Below are 12,500 nucleotides of genomic sequence, written 5' to 3' on the forward strand. Positions count from 1 at the left end.
AAAAGCATTAATAGAATAGAAGCTTTAATTAGTAAATTGTTACTTGCAAAATTTAAATCAGTGCACTGATATATAAGAATTGGTTTACTACGAAGCCAAAAAGGGGGTGCCGATCTAGGTACCCGGTTGACCTCCTATCCGCACTACAACCGGCCACCATTCCTTTACTTGTGTTTAAGCAGGAATAGCCGCAGATAGAGTCGTTTCGGGTGAGTTACGCAAAAGCGGTGGGTCCATCAGGATGACATGGCTATTTGACCCAAAAATAGGTTTCCCAATTTCCTCAAAATCCTTTTTTTGGGGGCTCGGCCATGTCGTCCTGATGGAAGTCTACCAGAGAATTAACTTGAAAGTACTGTATCTGTGGATTTGTGTAAGTGCCTTTTACCTTAAATGTGGTCCTTACCTGGTCTCTTAGACCTGTATATGACATTACCGTTATCTGTCATTTCCACTAAGCTTGGAACTGGCTTAGGGCTTCTTGCCCCCTACAGTGAAAGTGTCGACATCAACAATAAGGATTCAAGGGTTTTTTTCCGTAGGGATGGAAGGTGAAACTTAGAGATTACCTTTCACATACCTTGGAAATCTATACTCTGATTTCAAGTTGGGCCCTTCTAGGTTTTAACTAACACTCTAGTACGGTTTGTTTCGTCTATAACTGAGATTGCAGCAATAAGACGCAAATACGTTTTGTATCTGTACCCTGCATCTAGATTATCAAATGTAGTTGCAATAGGGTATGATTTTGATCCAGCATTGAAAACACATAAGGTTCCATATTTTCTCTTATCGAAAAAGAAAAATATGTAATTTCATAGAAATTATGCCACTCAATGGAGATGTGAAACCAAATCTGACTGACTTGTACAGATTTTGGGAATGCGTGAACACTGTGATGCAATGGTCACTCGGCACTGGTGTTATTGGTCAGATTTACACCTATATGGAACAGTGTGTTGATCATCATTGTAATTTGCACTCAAGGGTAATATACACCTGCACCCCATGCACTGGAAAGTTCCGAAGCAGTTTGCTGTTCATTGCAGCGCTAGACGACGGGTTTTATGACACTTCCCGCCGCCACCACAACACGTTTATTTCATGTTCTTGCTTCATATAGTGTTTGTAAAAGACTCTGGATGATCTCCACCCAGTATATAAGTGGAGTCTTCCAAAGCCCTTATGTTGGAAGAGGTTCAACGAAGAAGCAACTTTCCTTGGATAGTGACCTGCGGGTGTCTGTCAGGATCCGCTCTGCTAATAAGGTAGGTGAGCTTTGCTCTCAGTTGTCTTAGGGGTAGGTTTGATCCTGAGGTTTTCGCCTCTGACCAGCTGTCCTCCCTTGAAGTCTGAGGTTTTTCGAAGAAAGACCTTAAGACACTCTACTGGGCACAGAGAGGTATCTTCCTTCGGTGGGCAGGGTCTCCAAGGACCCCGCCTCTTGGTAGGTAGCTCATTCTAAGCAAGAAAAGCAGGATCAGGGAAGAGGCTCAGTTCTCCTGTCTAGGAACTGATAAGGTCACTATTTCACTAACTCTAGCCCCTGAGGCCATAACCAAAAAAAAAAAAAAGAAAAAAACTTTCCGTGTTAGATCCTTTAGAGTACAATTCTCATTGTTTAGATTCGCAGTATGGTGCTAGACTTGTCCAAAGACCACGTGATGGGCTTTGGAGGGGTTGCTGTCTTGAGTCTTTTAGATCCTCTAGAGTACACTTCTCATTGTTTAGATTCGAAGCATGGTGCAAGACTTTGTCCAAAGATCACATGATGGGCTTTGGAGGGGTTGCTGGCTGAGTCTAGCACATGCTTTTAGGATCTCATTAAAGATTTCACTAGAGAGGTCCACTTCCAAGGTGTAGAGAAGTAGTTTAGCCAGGACTGACTTACATGAGGTAATCGTAGTGGAAGCCAGACCTTATTCGAGTAGGAATATGAAGAAAACTAGACCAAAATCTATCGATATTTCTGTCGGTTCCTTTATTTTCACAAAAGGACACCCATTTCTTCCATGACTATTCCCATTGTCTCCCAGTCGAACTTGTCTTATACTCTTCGATGAAGTCAACTTTATCATTAGAGATTCTAAACCTTTTTTTTTTCGGCAGAGGGAACAGCTTCAGTTTCAGTACTAGAACTAAAGGGAACCAGTTGCTTTTGGGCCGCTACTGCTGCTGTCCTTCTGAAGGATCTTAGCTTGTCAAGGACTCTTAGCAGGAGGATGGTTGGTGGAAACAGGTAAAAGTAGTTCCACTTGTTCCGTTCGAGGGATGTGATGTCCATCGCCTCTGCTTGAGGGTCCATCTAAGGGGCTACATAACGAGGTAGTTTCTTGTTGTCGCTCATTGTGAAGAGGCCAATCTGCATTTCTGGGACTTTTTTCGAGGTGAAGAGGAATGGGTCTGCGTCTAGGGACCATTCTGTCTCTATGGGATTTCGCCTGTATAGAGCATCCGCCGTCACGTTGCGGAACCTTTGTAGGTGAACTGCTGATAGGTGCCATCCCTTCTTCCTTATCAGGTGGAAGGTGCCTAATATCACATGTCCTATGTGAAATGCTCTCGAGCCTTGTCTATCTAGACCTTTTACTATCTCTTCAATGTTAAGGGCCAATCTGATGTGGATTGTTCTGCGAGGGGATAGTCTCTTCAACGTCAGGTAAACTGTCAGAGCTTCCTAATCGTTGATATGACAGGTTTTGAACTGGTACAACCAATTCTTTTGCCCTTTTCTCTCATGAGAATGGCCACCTTATCCTTTCGAGGAGGAGTGTACCTCCACTGATGGTTGTGGTGGTTGCAGGGGAATTGTTCGTGCTAGGCTCTTGGCTGTTGAGCACGGCCTTAACAGCGTGTGCAATAGGGTCGGGGGCAGCTTTGGTTGATCTTTTCGAGCTTTTGATGCGTATCTTCTCCAGACTCTTGACGCATCTTTTAGACGTGCCTTTAGCACTGGGTCTGTCACTGCCGCAAACTGGAGAGAGTATGATACTCTTTCCTGTTGGCGCTCTGAAATCCTGTTGTGACGGATTAGTCTCTTGACAGATCTCTTTATCTCTCTCCCCTTCTTGAATAGAATGGAGAGATGGTGAGACTTTGAGTCACATTGGATTCCTAGCCATTGGAACTTCTGAGCTAGGAGAAGGCAAGACTTCTTGCAATTGATGTTGAAGCCCAGGTGTTGCAGACTGGATAACTTTGTTGGCTGCCTGCACACAAGTAGTCTTGGATGCTGCCCATACTGGTCAATCGTCTAGATATGCTAGTGACTGAACTCCTTCGAAGGTTAGCAGCTAGATGATTATGTCTGCCGGCTTCGTGAACATCCTTGGGGCTGTATTCAATCCGAAGGACATTGCTCTGAAGAATCACTTATTTTGTAGCATGAATCCTAGGTAGGAGGAGGAAGGGCAGCTATATGGAAGATGTCAGTGAGCATCTGTTGGGTCTATTGAGGGTGTGTTTGCTCCTTTTGGTAGAAGGGTCCTTATGTGTTGCCAAGTAGGCATCCGGAACTTGTTCTTGAGGAACTTGTTGAGTGGAGATAAGTCTAGAATGACTCTGAGTTTGTCTGAGTCTTTCTTGGGAACACAAAACTGCCTTCTCTAGAATTTGATGGACTTCGCTTTCCTTCTTGTTCAAGAGTTTTGAGGTATATTCTTCCAACGAGGGGGTGGAGTGTTAAAAGAATTATGGAAAACAGGGTGGAATTCTGTTCCATTTCCACCAGAGTCCAATCGTTAATTGGCTGTGGGCCCAGGGATCGAGGGTCCCGCGATCCCAACAGTGATACGGGCTCCCTCCTACCTGGAACCCCTCTTTGGGTGTGGGTTCCTGTGGATTTGTACTCGGACCCAGGAGGAGTTATCTCCATGTGAACTTCTCTTAGGGCCATATCCTAAAAGGGAGTCGATTGCCTCATAACATTTGGGGTTAAAGATTGGTGACTGAACCACCAGTTGTTGAGGGACCCTCTCGAAAGTGGTTTGAGGCTTCGTGGTTGTAGTCACGGCAGAAAGTTGTGCAGATCTGCCTGGTCTCCTTGCCTTTTTATTTTTAGCCTTGGGACCTCCATCTGAGGAAGATTTTCTCTTTGAGCTCAAGCCTCACTTTTGGAGAAGGTTCCCAATCTCTGTGGTTGCTCTGACTATTATCTCTCGGATCCGTTACTGTGGGAAAAAGATCTTTACACCAGATGTTTGAGGTAATCAGTTTCCTTGGTTCGTGTCTTATGGTTGCATAGGTCAAAACGAACTCTCTGCAGGCCCTCCTCACCCTGAGGAAAGCATATAAGTCTTGCAAAAGGATACCCATGTGGGACTTAGCTAGGAAAATGATCCTTTCTGACGTGTTCTGTAGACCTGCACTCATTCCAGGCAGTTCTGATGAGAAAGGGAGGCCGGTAGTCTCTCTTTCGTCTCCTGTTCCATCCTCAGAAGATGGTCTGGCATCTTTGGAAGATTCTCATTGAACTGCTGGCCTGCTATCTCTAGATCCAACTTAGAGACGGAGAAGGTTAGATGGACATCCTTCCACCTCTCCTCGCAAACAGGTAGTGCTAGAGAGAATGGTTTGCATTCCTCTAGGGTTGGGCAAGGATTGCCCTTGTCGACTGCCTTAACGGCAAAGTCTAGTGCTTTCTCCAAACAAGGGAAAGAGATGGAGGAAGGAGCAAGAAACGTGGGATGTCTCTTGTCAGTGCTTAGACTTCGGAGTTGGTGTACCCGACTCCTTTCAAGGTTTTCAGGATGATGGCTTGTGCCTTGTCATTTTCAAGAACAATTACCTTTTTGGGTACTGTTTCCTCCCGCGTTACATGTTCATCCCACAGTCTCATTTAGCATTCCGGGTAAACTGAGAAGTTAGGCCAGAATTCAAGATCTTCAACCAGTTTGGTCTCCAACTTCTCTGAAATGAATAGTTTCCTATTCATCATGGGCATATGCTCCATATACATTCAGGGGTTGCTTTCGGAGCAGTGAGAGAAATTCAGCACCTTAAGGAGCTTCTTAGTAGAGCTCTTGGTAGGTCCTGGGCAGTTCATCCTCTCTTGCAATAGTATCTGTTGTAGTCTGAATGATTCTCTAATTGTCTCTTTTACCTTTTAGAACAACTCCATTATCCGTTGAATCGAAGTGAGGATATCTTCGTTCATGACGGCCTATGCCGGTGGTTAGGGAGTTGGGATTGAAGAGGTTGACGGCATAGGTTGGTATGCTGTCCCGGCAAACTGAGGGTCATCAGTTGCCGTTGAAACGGTTCCTTCTTCCTCCACTTGTGGATGTTCCACGACTTCTTCAGGGCCTACTTGTAGTAGGGCCTTTTTAGTGTCAATGAACACTTCTGACATCCTTTCTTGAAGGATGTCCATGCCTTCTAGTGCCGTGTCTATGTCCACGTCTATCTTCATTTGTATGAGGGGAGACTGGACCCGTTCCTAGGGCACCACCACGTTAGGTAGAGCCTTGGGGAACAGTAGGTACCTTAGGGAGTCGTCGGGTAAGTACGGTCCCTTGAAATTTCTTTTGGAATCTACTTACCCATTAGCCAAGGGTCTCCCTCGCTATATCTCTAGTCTCTATGTTGACTGAGGGAGCTTCTCCGAAGTCGTTGGCCAGCAGGGTCGAACAGGTGGGGCAACCCTTCCGGTCCCAATACTTGAGGACTCCCGACATAATGCTGCAGGGGGCAGGAGTCCTGCACTTTGTGTAGCCACAAAAGTCTTTGCCTTTGTGGCTGCAGGCTAAGGTTGTGCACTTTTACATTGGCTCTTCCTGTATAGGAAAAGGGGCTCAATAAGTATATAGTTTTTTATATTCATAATATAAATACATACAATTTTTATCAACAATAGTAATTACTATTGTTTATAGTAGCTTAGGATAATAAGCTGGAAAGAAAATAGGAAAGACACATACCTACGCTTCCCACCCCAATCAATTATTGAGACCTCCGTCAATAATGATATTTTAAGTTCCTTGTTAGGAAGAATACAAGGTGGAGGAAACTCTAGTACTTAGAGTTAGGGTTAGAAAATGTTAATACTAACTATATTCACCTGTAATATATTAATATTGAGCTGTGATTTATTAGAGTCCCGATGATCAAATGATTCATCAGGGTGTTGAGAGATTACTCAACCTCAACATGATATCGTGGTCCCAACAATAGACTGTGATAGGAAATGTAGAATATGTTAGAAATTAAATGTACTATTGTATATTCTATATACTGTAGTCCAGCCAGAACCCTACCGGGGTTAGGTTAGTATCTGGCGCCACTAACTGATAGAGAGAGAGAAAGTGTTAAGGCAGGAGAGTTTCCTATTTTTATGGTTTAGCACAACAATTGGAAGTGTAGGAGGACTGTCAGGCTACTTACTGTCTCCTTGCCAGAATGAGAATTCTAATGGAAGGGATAGGAATCCATCTGATTCTAGCTTCCATCCATCCACAAAAGGCCTGCCACCAGCTGTACATCCGGCGGTAATAATTGTGGATGGCAGACCAAGGGAGGCCCGAAGACTTCTCAAAAGTATGTTGGGTTTCCCACCGGCAACCGTCAGGGCCGGCTCAATGTTTCCCTCCATTCACTTCCGGTGAAGGAAGGGCATAAAGGGGAAGGTATCTGAGGCGGCTGCCTAACCGCTATTGGTTGGGTCCCAGCCGGCAATGCAGTCAACCCAGTAAGCGGGGATGACTGCCTGAGTACCGGTGAAAGAATGTTGTGATGGGTAGGCTGACACTAAAGGACAGAGGGGGGAGGGGGAAGGGTCTTATAGTTCATAGGGGAGAAAGGTGGCAGCAGATATGCCGCCTACCTTCGACCGTGAACTAAGGAAGCATGGCTCCTTTGCCGATGATGTCGTGGGCAGCAGACAAACAGAGATTCGTCGGCTGCAAGACAGGGCACCCTTAATTACCGTTTAACCCCAAAGCCGGAGTACTCGGCGGCGATCAGGAGAGCCAGCGTTGCCGCCTGTAATGGTGGCGGCTCAGGGAGGAAGGATGGGTTTAGCCTCCTTTCTCTAAAAGAGAATATAAATCGAGATTTATCCATAAATTCTAGGGGATGTATGTCCCCATCCGAATTAATAAGGAACGATAGGGCGAGGTTAAACATGAGGAATTACTTTACTAACATATACATATACGAGCTAGGCTAACCTAACTTCGGTAGGAATCATGGCCATGGTTATTATCGCCGGAACCCTCACCGTATACGAAAAGTAAAGTTACATTTTAGCAAGAGGAATAATAATCTATTTGTATGCAGAATCTTCATTTGTATAATTTGCCTAACTAGGTAATATTATAGCTAAATACCGGGAAAGTCACCCTACTGGCTAAATAAAATACAATGATAATGGCGACAGTGGTCGTGAAAATGGCCGCCTCCAGTCGTGGTAATGCTCAACCTTACACACTTAAATTATTGGAATTTAACTGTGAGACGGGAGCCAAAATTTATACATAGGAAAGAATTAATACTCAACTTTCCAAAGAATGAAGATGCTGGAGATTGCATGATTAACATTGTGATAACTTGCAATAACACTGGGATAACATTGGAAGAACACTTAGTCAAATGGCTACAAGTAAAGGAATGGCGGCCGGTGGTGGTGCAGATAGGAGGTCCACCGGGTACCTAGATCGGCACCCCCTTCTTTCGCCACTCCTCCCCCTCAAAGAGTTAAATCTATTCGGGGTGAAGATTGCTATGTGTCGTATCTAAAAATACGTCCCCTGATATTATGCCATATCCTTAAATTTCTATCATGGATACTCGAGCCAGAAGTTAGAATTCGGGAGACCTTCGGTTAATTCTCTGGGAGTACCACAGTAGCAAATATCCCTTAGAAAGCTACCAAAAGGAACTTTCCATCAGGACGATATGGCCGAGCCCAAAAATAAACTCCACAATGTAGGAATGAGAAATAGTAAATAGATCACAGAGTCATCAAAGAAGAGAAAAGAGAGACGTTGACAAATGAAAGAAGCTATAGAGGTGCATATATTGGTAGTGATCACCAGTTCCTCGTTTTCACATTGAAATTATAATTGAAAGCAACCATTAGAATAGTAGATAGAATACCTGGGTTTGATACAAGTATGCTTCCAGAAGATGAGCACAGAAGAGTATTTGCACTTGATTTTATAAATCCGTATACAGTCTTGAAGACTTTGAGTGATGAAGAGCAAACAATTGTTGAAGAATGCTGTGCTATTACGAGTCTATATCAGTCATTTGAAGTTTTGTGACGTGCAAATAAAAGGAGAAAACCATAGATATTGAATGATGAGTGATATATTATAAAAAGGAGACAGACAAAAATTGATTGTTTTAAGTTTTCCAGGAAGTAAGAAAAATTACAAGGTAGAGTAGGCTAAGTATTCCAATATTGATAGTGAGGTCAAAAGAAAAAGCAGGAATGACATAAGAGAGTATCTGTTTAAGAAAACAGATAGAGCTAATAAAGCTATGTGTTCAGGGAGTGTCTATGGTTTGAAAATTGCTCATAAAATTATTAATGAAATCTCCATGAAGGCAAAAAAGATTATACACAGAAATAAGAGGAATTGATCTGTAATAATAACAGATGTTTAAACGCATCTTTGGATGGAACAATTTATTGAGGTCGTGAATAGGAGATAGGAGAGGATTATTTGATACATGCTATTCACCTAAATGTTATGGATACTGATAGCCCCATAAATAAGATAAGTGCGTTTGCAGTCAAAACTATCATTAAAAAATCTTAAGTGATGCAAAGCCCCTGGATACAATGGAGTAACTGCTGAGATACTATTGCCCGAAAATGGAGTGCCTGCCAGAATACTTACAAGATTATTTTGAAGAATGTGGCGTGAAGAGCCAAAACCTAATGAATGGGAATTAGGAGTGTGGGTGCAAAAAAAGAAAGATATATATATATATATATATATATATATATATATATATATATATATATATATATATATATATATATATATATATATATATATATAAATTTAGATAGATAGATAGATAGATAGACAGACAGATGGATGGATATTATTAATTGCTAAGCTACAATCCTAGTTGGAAAAGCAGGATGTTATAACCCTAGGTGCACCAACAGGGAAAATAGCCTTGTGAGGAAGGGAAACGAGGACAAATAAAGTATTTCAAGAACGGTAACAACACAAAAATAAATATTTCCTACATAAACTAGATAAACTTTAATAAAATAAGAGGAAGAGAAATAGGACAGATTAGTGTGCCCGTGTGTACCCTCAAGCAAGAGAAATCTAATCCCAGACAGTGGAAGACTATGGTACATTGGCGATGGCACTACCCAAGACTAGAGAACAATGGTTTGATTTGTGAGTGTCCTTCTTCTAGATAAGCTGCTTATCATAGCTAAAGAGTTTCTTCTACCCTTACCAAGGGGAAAATAGCTATTGATACATTACTATGCAGTTACTACAGTAGTTTACCCCTTGGGCGACCTTGGGCGACAAGGAATTGTTCGGTAATTTCAGTATTGTTAGGTGTATGAGGACAGAGGAGAATGTGTAAAGAATAGGCCAGACTAACCGGTGTATGTGTACGCAAAGGGGAAGTGAACCGTAACCCTAAACGATAGTTTACCCATAAAGGACTTGATGACCAAAGCCGTAGCCCTTATGGACAGCTACTTGAAGACCTCCATCAACGCCTTTACCCCTGACGAAGAGGATGCCTATTCAACATCAACTGAAGCTAACGTGAATGGCGTAGGACATACACGCTTACCCCGTGACGTGCCGAATGGGCGACAAAGCCCACGACTTCTATAGCCTCTTACTACCTCCCATCCGCCGCAGTTTTGCTACTATCACTTCAGATTCAGGGCAACCGTGAAGAAATGTGCTAAGGATTGTCAGTGGCCAAAAAACGTGTAAGTAGGCCATCGCTCATGGCGGTGGCCTCCCGTGCTTCTAATCTTTTTTTTTTTACATGACGCAAGAACGGGCGTGCGATTTTTGGTAGACATGAGTGTTTGTCGTTCTCTTTTGCCAAGGGAACTCTTCAGGACACGACGTAGTCTGTCTACGTCTGCCGACGTCCGCTTGGTAGCTGCCAACAGATCTGCAATACTAACCTACGGTTACGAGAACCTCACATTATCGTTCGGAAACGGTAAATTTAATTGGAAGTTTCTCATTGTTGACGTCACATTGCCAACCCTCGGTGCGGATTTCCTCGATCATTCCCACCTTCTGATCAATGTCGCCGAGGATTAGTGAACGCAGACTCGTACTTGTCGACACCTCTTTAACCCGGCCCTCTCCAACCTCGCTCTCCACATCAGCGCACCCACGGATGCCTACGCCCCACTCTTCACGTCGTACCCGGAAGTTTTCCTTCCAGAACTTCGCCAAACGTCCAAGGCCCCATCCAAGCACAGTATTTATCACAATATTAAGACGACAGGACCCCCAGTTTTCACAAAGTTAAGACGTCTGGCACCGGAACTATTGGCAGCCACCAAACACACATTCGCCGAAATGGAGTAGATGGGCCTTTGCCAAAGGGCCTCCAGCCTATGGTCGTCACCCTAACACATCGTTCTGAAGAAAGACGGCTCCCTCCGTCCGGATTACAGGCACCTAAACATGCAAACAAAACCGGATCACTAACCCCTCCCAAACATCGCCGACATGACCTCCTACATGCACAAAGCGAAGGTTTTCTCTACGCTCGACCTCCTGAAGGGGTATTATCAGGTGCCTATGAACCCAGAAGACATACCCAAGACCGCCATCACCACTCCGTTTGTTACATACACCTTCAATTACTCCTGTTTTGAACTTCGTAATGCTGGGGCCACGTTTCAACGTCTCATGGATGGCATCTTAGGGGACCTCCCTCTCTGTGTATGTTATGTGGACGACATACTTGTGTTCTCCTCCTCAAAAGAGGAACACCTCCGTCACCTGCGCATTGTGCTTGACCGCCTGCAACAAAACGGCCTTGTAATCCGGAACGACAAGTGTACCTTTGGCACCAACGAAGTGTCATTCTTAGGGCACCGCATAACTCCTGAAGGAGTCCGTCTCCTCCCTGAGAAGGTAGCAGCCGTTCAGGACTTCCCCGTGCCCTCGACCGTCAAAGCTCTGCATGAATTCTTGGGCATGATCAACTATTACCACCGTTTTCTGCCAGCCATTACCGCCACTCTTGCTCCACTCTACGCCTCCCTCAAGGGCAACCCAAAGGACCTGAAGAGAGGTCCCCTAGAAGAAGCGGCCTTCTGCAAGGAAAAGAAGGTCCTATCAACTGCTGCAGCTCTCACTTTTCCTATCCCATATGGCCCTCTCCTTCTCTCCACCAATGCCAGCAATGTCACTATTGGTGCAGTACTCGAGCAGGTGGTCAACGGCTCGCCCCGTCTATTGGCCTACCTCGGCAGAAAACTGTCCAAGACAGAATCGGGTTATTTTACCTTTGATCGCGAATTGCTGGCGGTGCACTTGGCTGTCCGTCACTTTCGCCATTTCTTAGAAGGTACGCCCTTTGTCATTCACACAGACCACATGCCTCTGGTGCATGCCTTCACTCGACAGTCTGATACCTGGTCTGCCCGTCAACTCCGACATCTCTCTGCCGTGGCTGAATACAATTGCACCTTTCAATACGTCCCTGGGAAAATGAATCCTGTTGCCGATGCCCTGTCAAGAAACATGTCGGCTGCCGTTCAACTGGGATTGGATTACAGCGCCCTGGCTGAAGCCCAACCATAGGATCCAGAGTATCAAGCATGAAAGACATCCTGCATGTCCCTCCGTTGGGAAGACTTCCCCCTCAAAGACTCCAACACCACCCTCCTCTGTGACGTCAGTACTAGTAGACCGTGACCTTGGATTCCTGCTCCCATGCGACGGCAGTTGTTTGATTTCATTTACAGTTTTTCACATCCCTCGTGCAGTTCTACCGCACAGCTGCTGATGACGAACTTTCTTTTGGCATGGCATTTCTAAGGATGCTAAGGATTGGGTCTGCGCCTGCACTTCTTCCCAAACTTCCAAAGTACATTGACACACGAATTCAGGAGTGGGCATCTTTCCTCCACCTCAGCGTTGTTTCGCACACATTCACGTCGACGTTGTAGGCCCCCTACCCTCATCACAAGGACATCATTACCTGTTTACCATCATTGACCGCTCCACTCATTGTCCTGAAGCCATTCCCATGGAAACTGCAACGTCTGACTCTCGTACATCTGCCTTACTCTCAGGATGGATTGTATGATCTGGTATCACTGAGCACATTACTTCTGAGAGGGGTACCACTCTCACCTCTCAATTATGGACATAATTAGCGAATCTCCTGGGCATCACCCTACATCAGTCAACTGCCTAGAACCCCGCTGCCAATGGAATGGTTGAACATTTTCATTGCACCCTCAAAGAAGCTTTGATGTCCCGCTGCAAGGATTCCAACTGGTTTACTCAACTTCCCTGGGTCTTTCTGGG

The sequence above is a fragment of the Palaemon carinicauda genome, chromosome 18 (assembly GCF_036898095.1).
Source record: "Palaemon carinicauda isolate YSFRI2023 chromosome 18, ASM3689809v2, whole genome shotgun sequence".
Classification (NCBI taxonomy): Eukaryota; Metazoa; Arthropoda; class Malacostraca; order Decapoda; family Palaemonidae; genus Palaemon; species Palaemon carinicauda.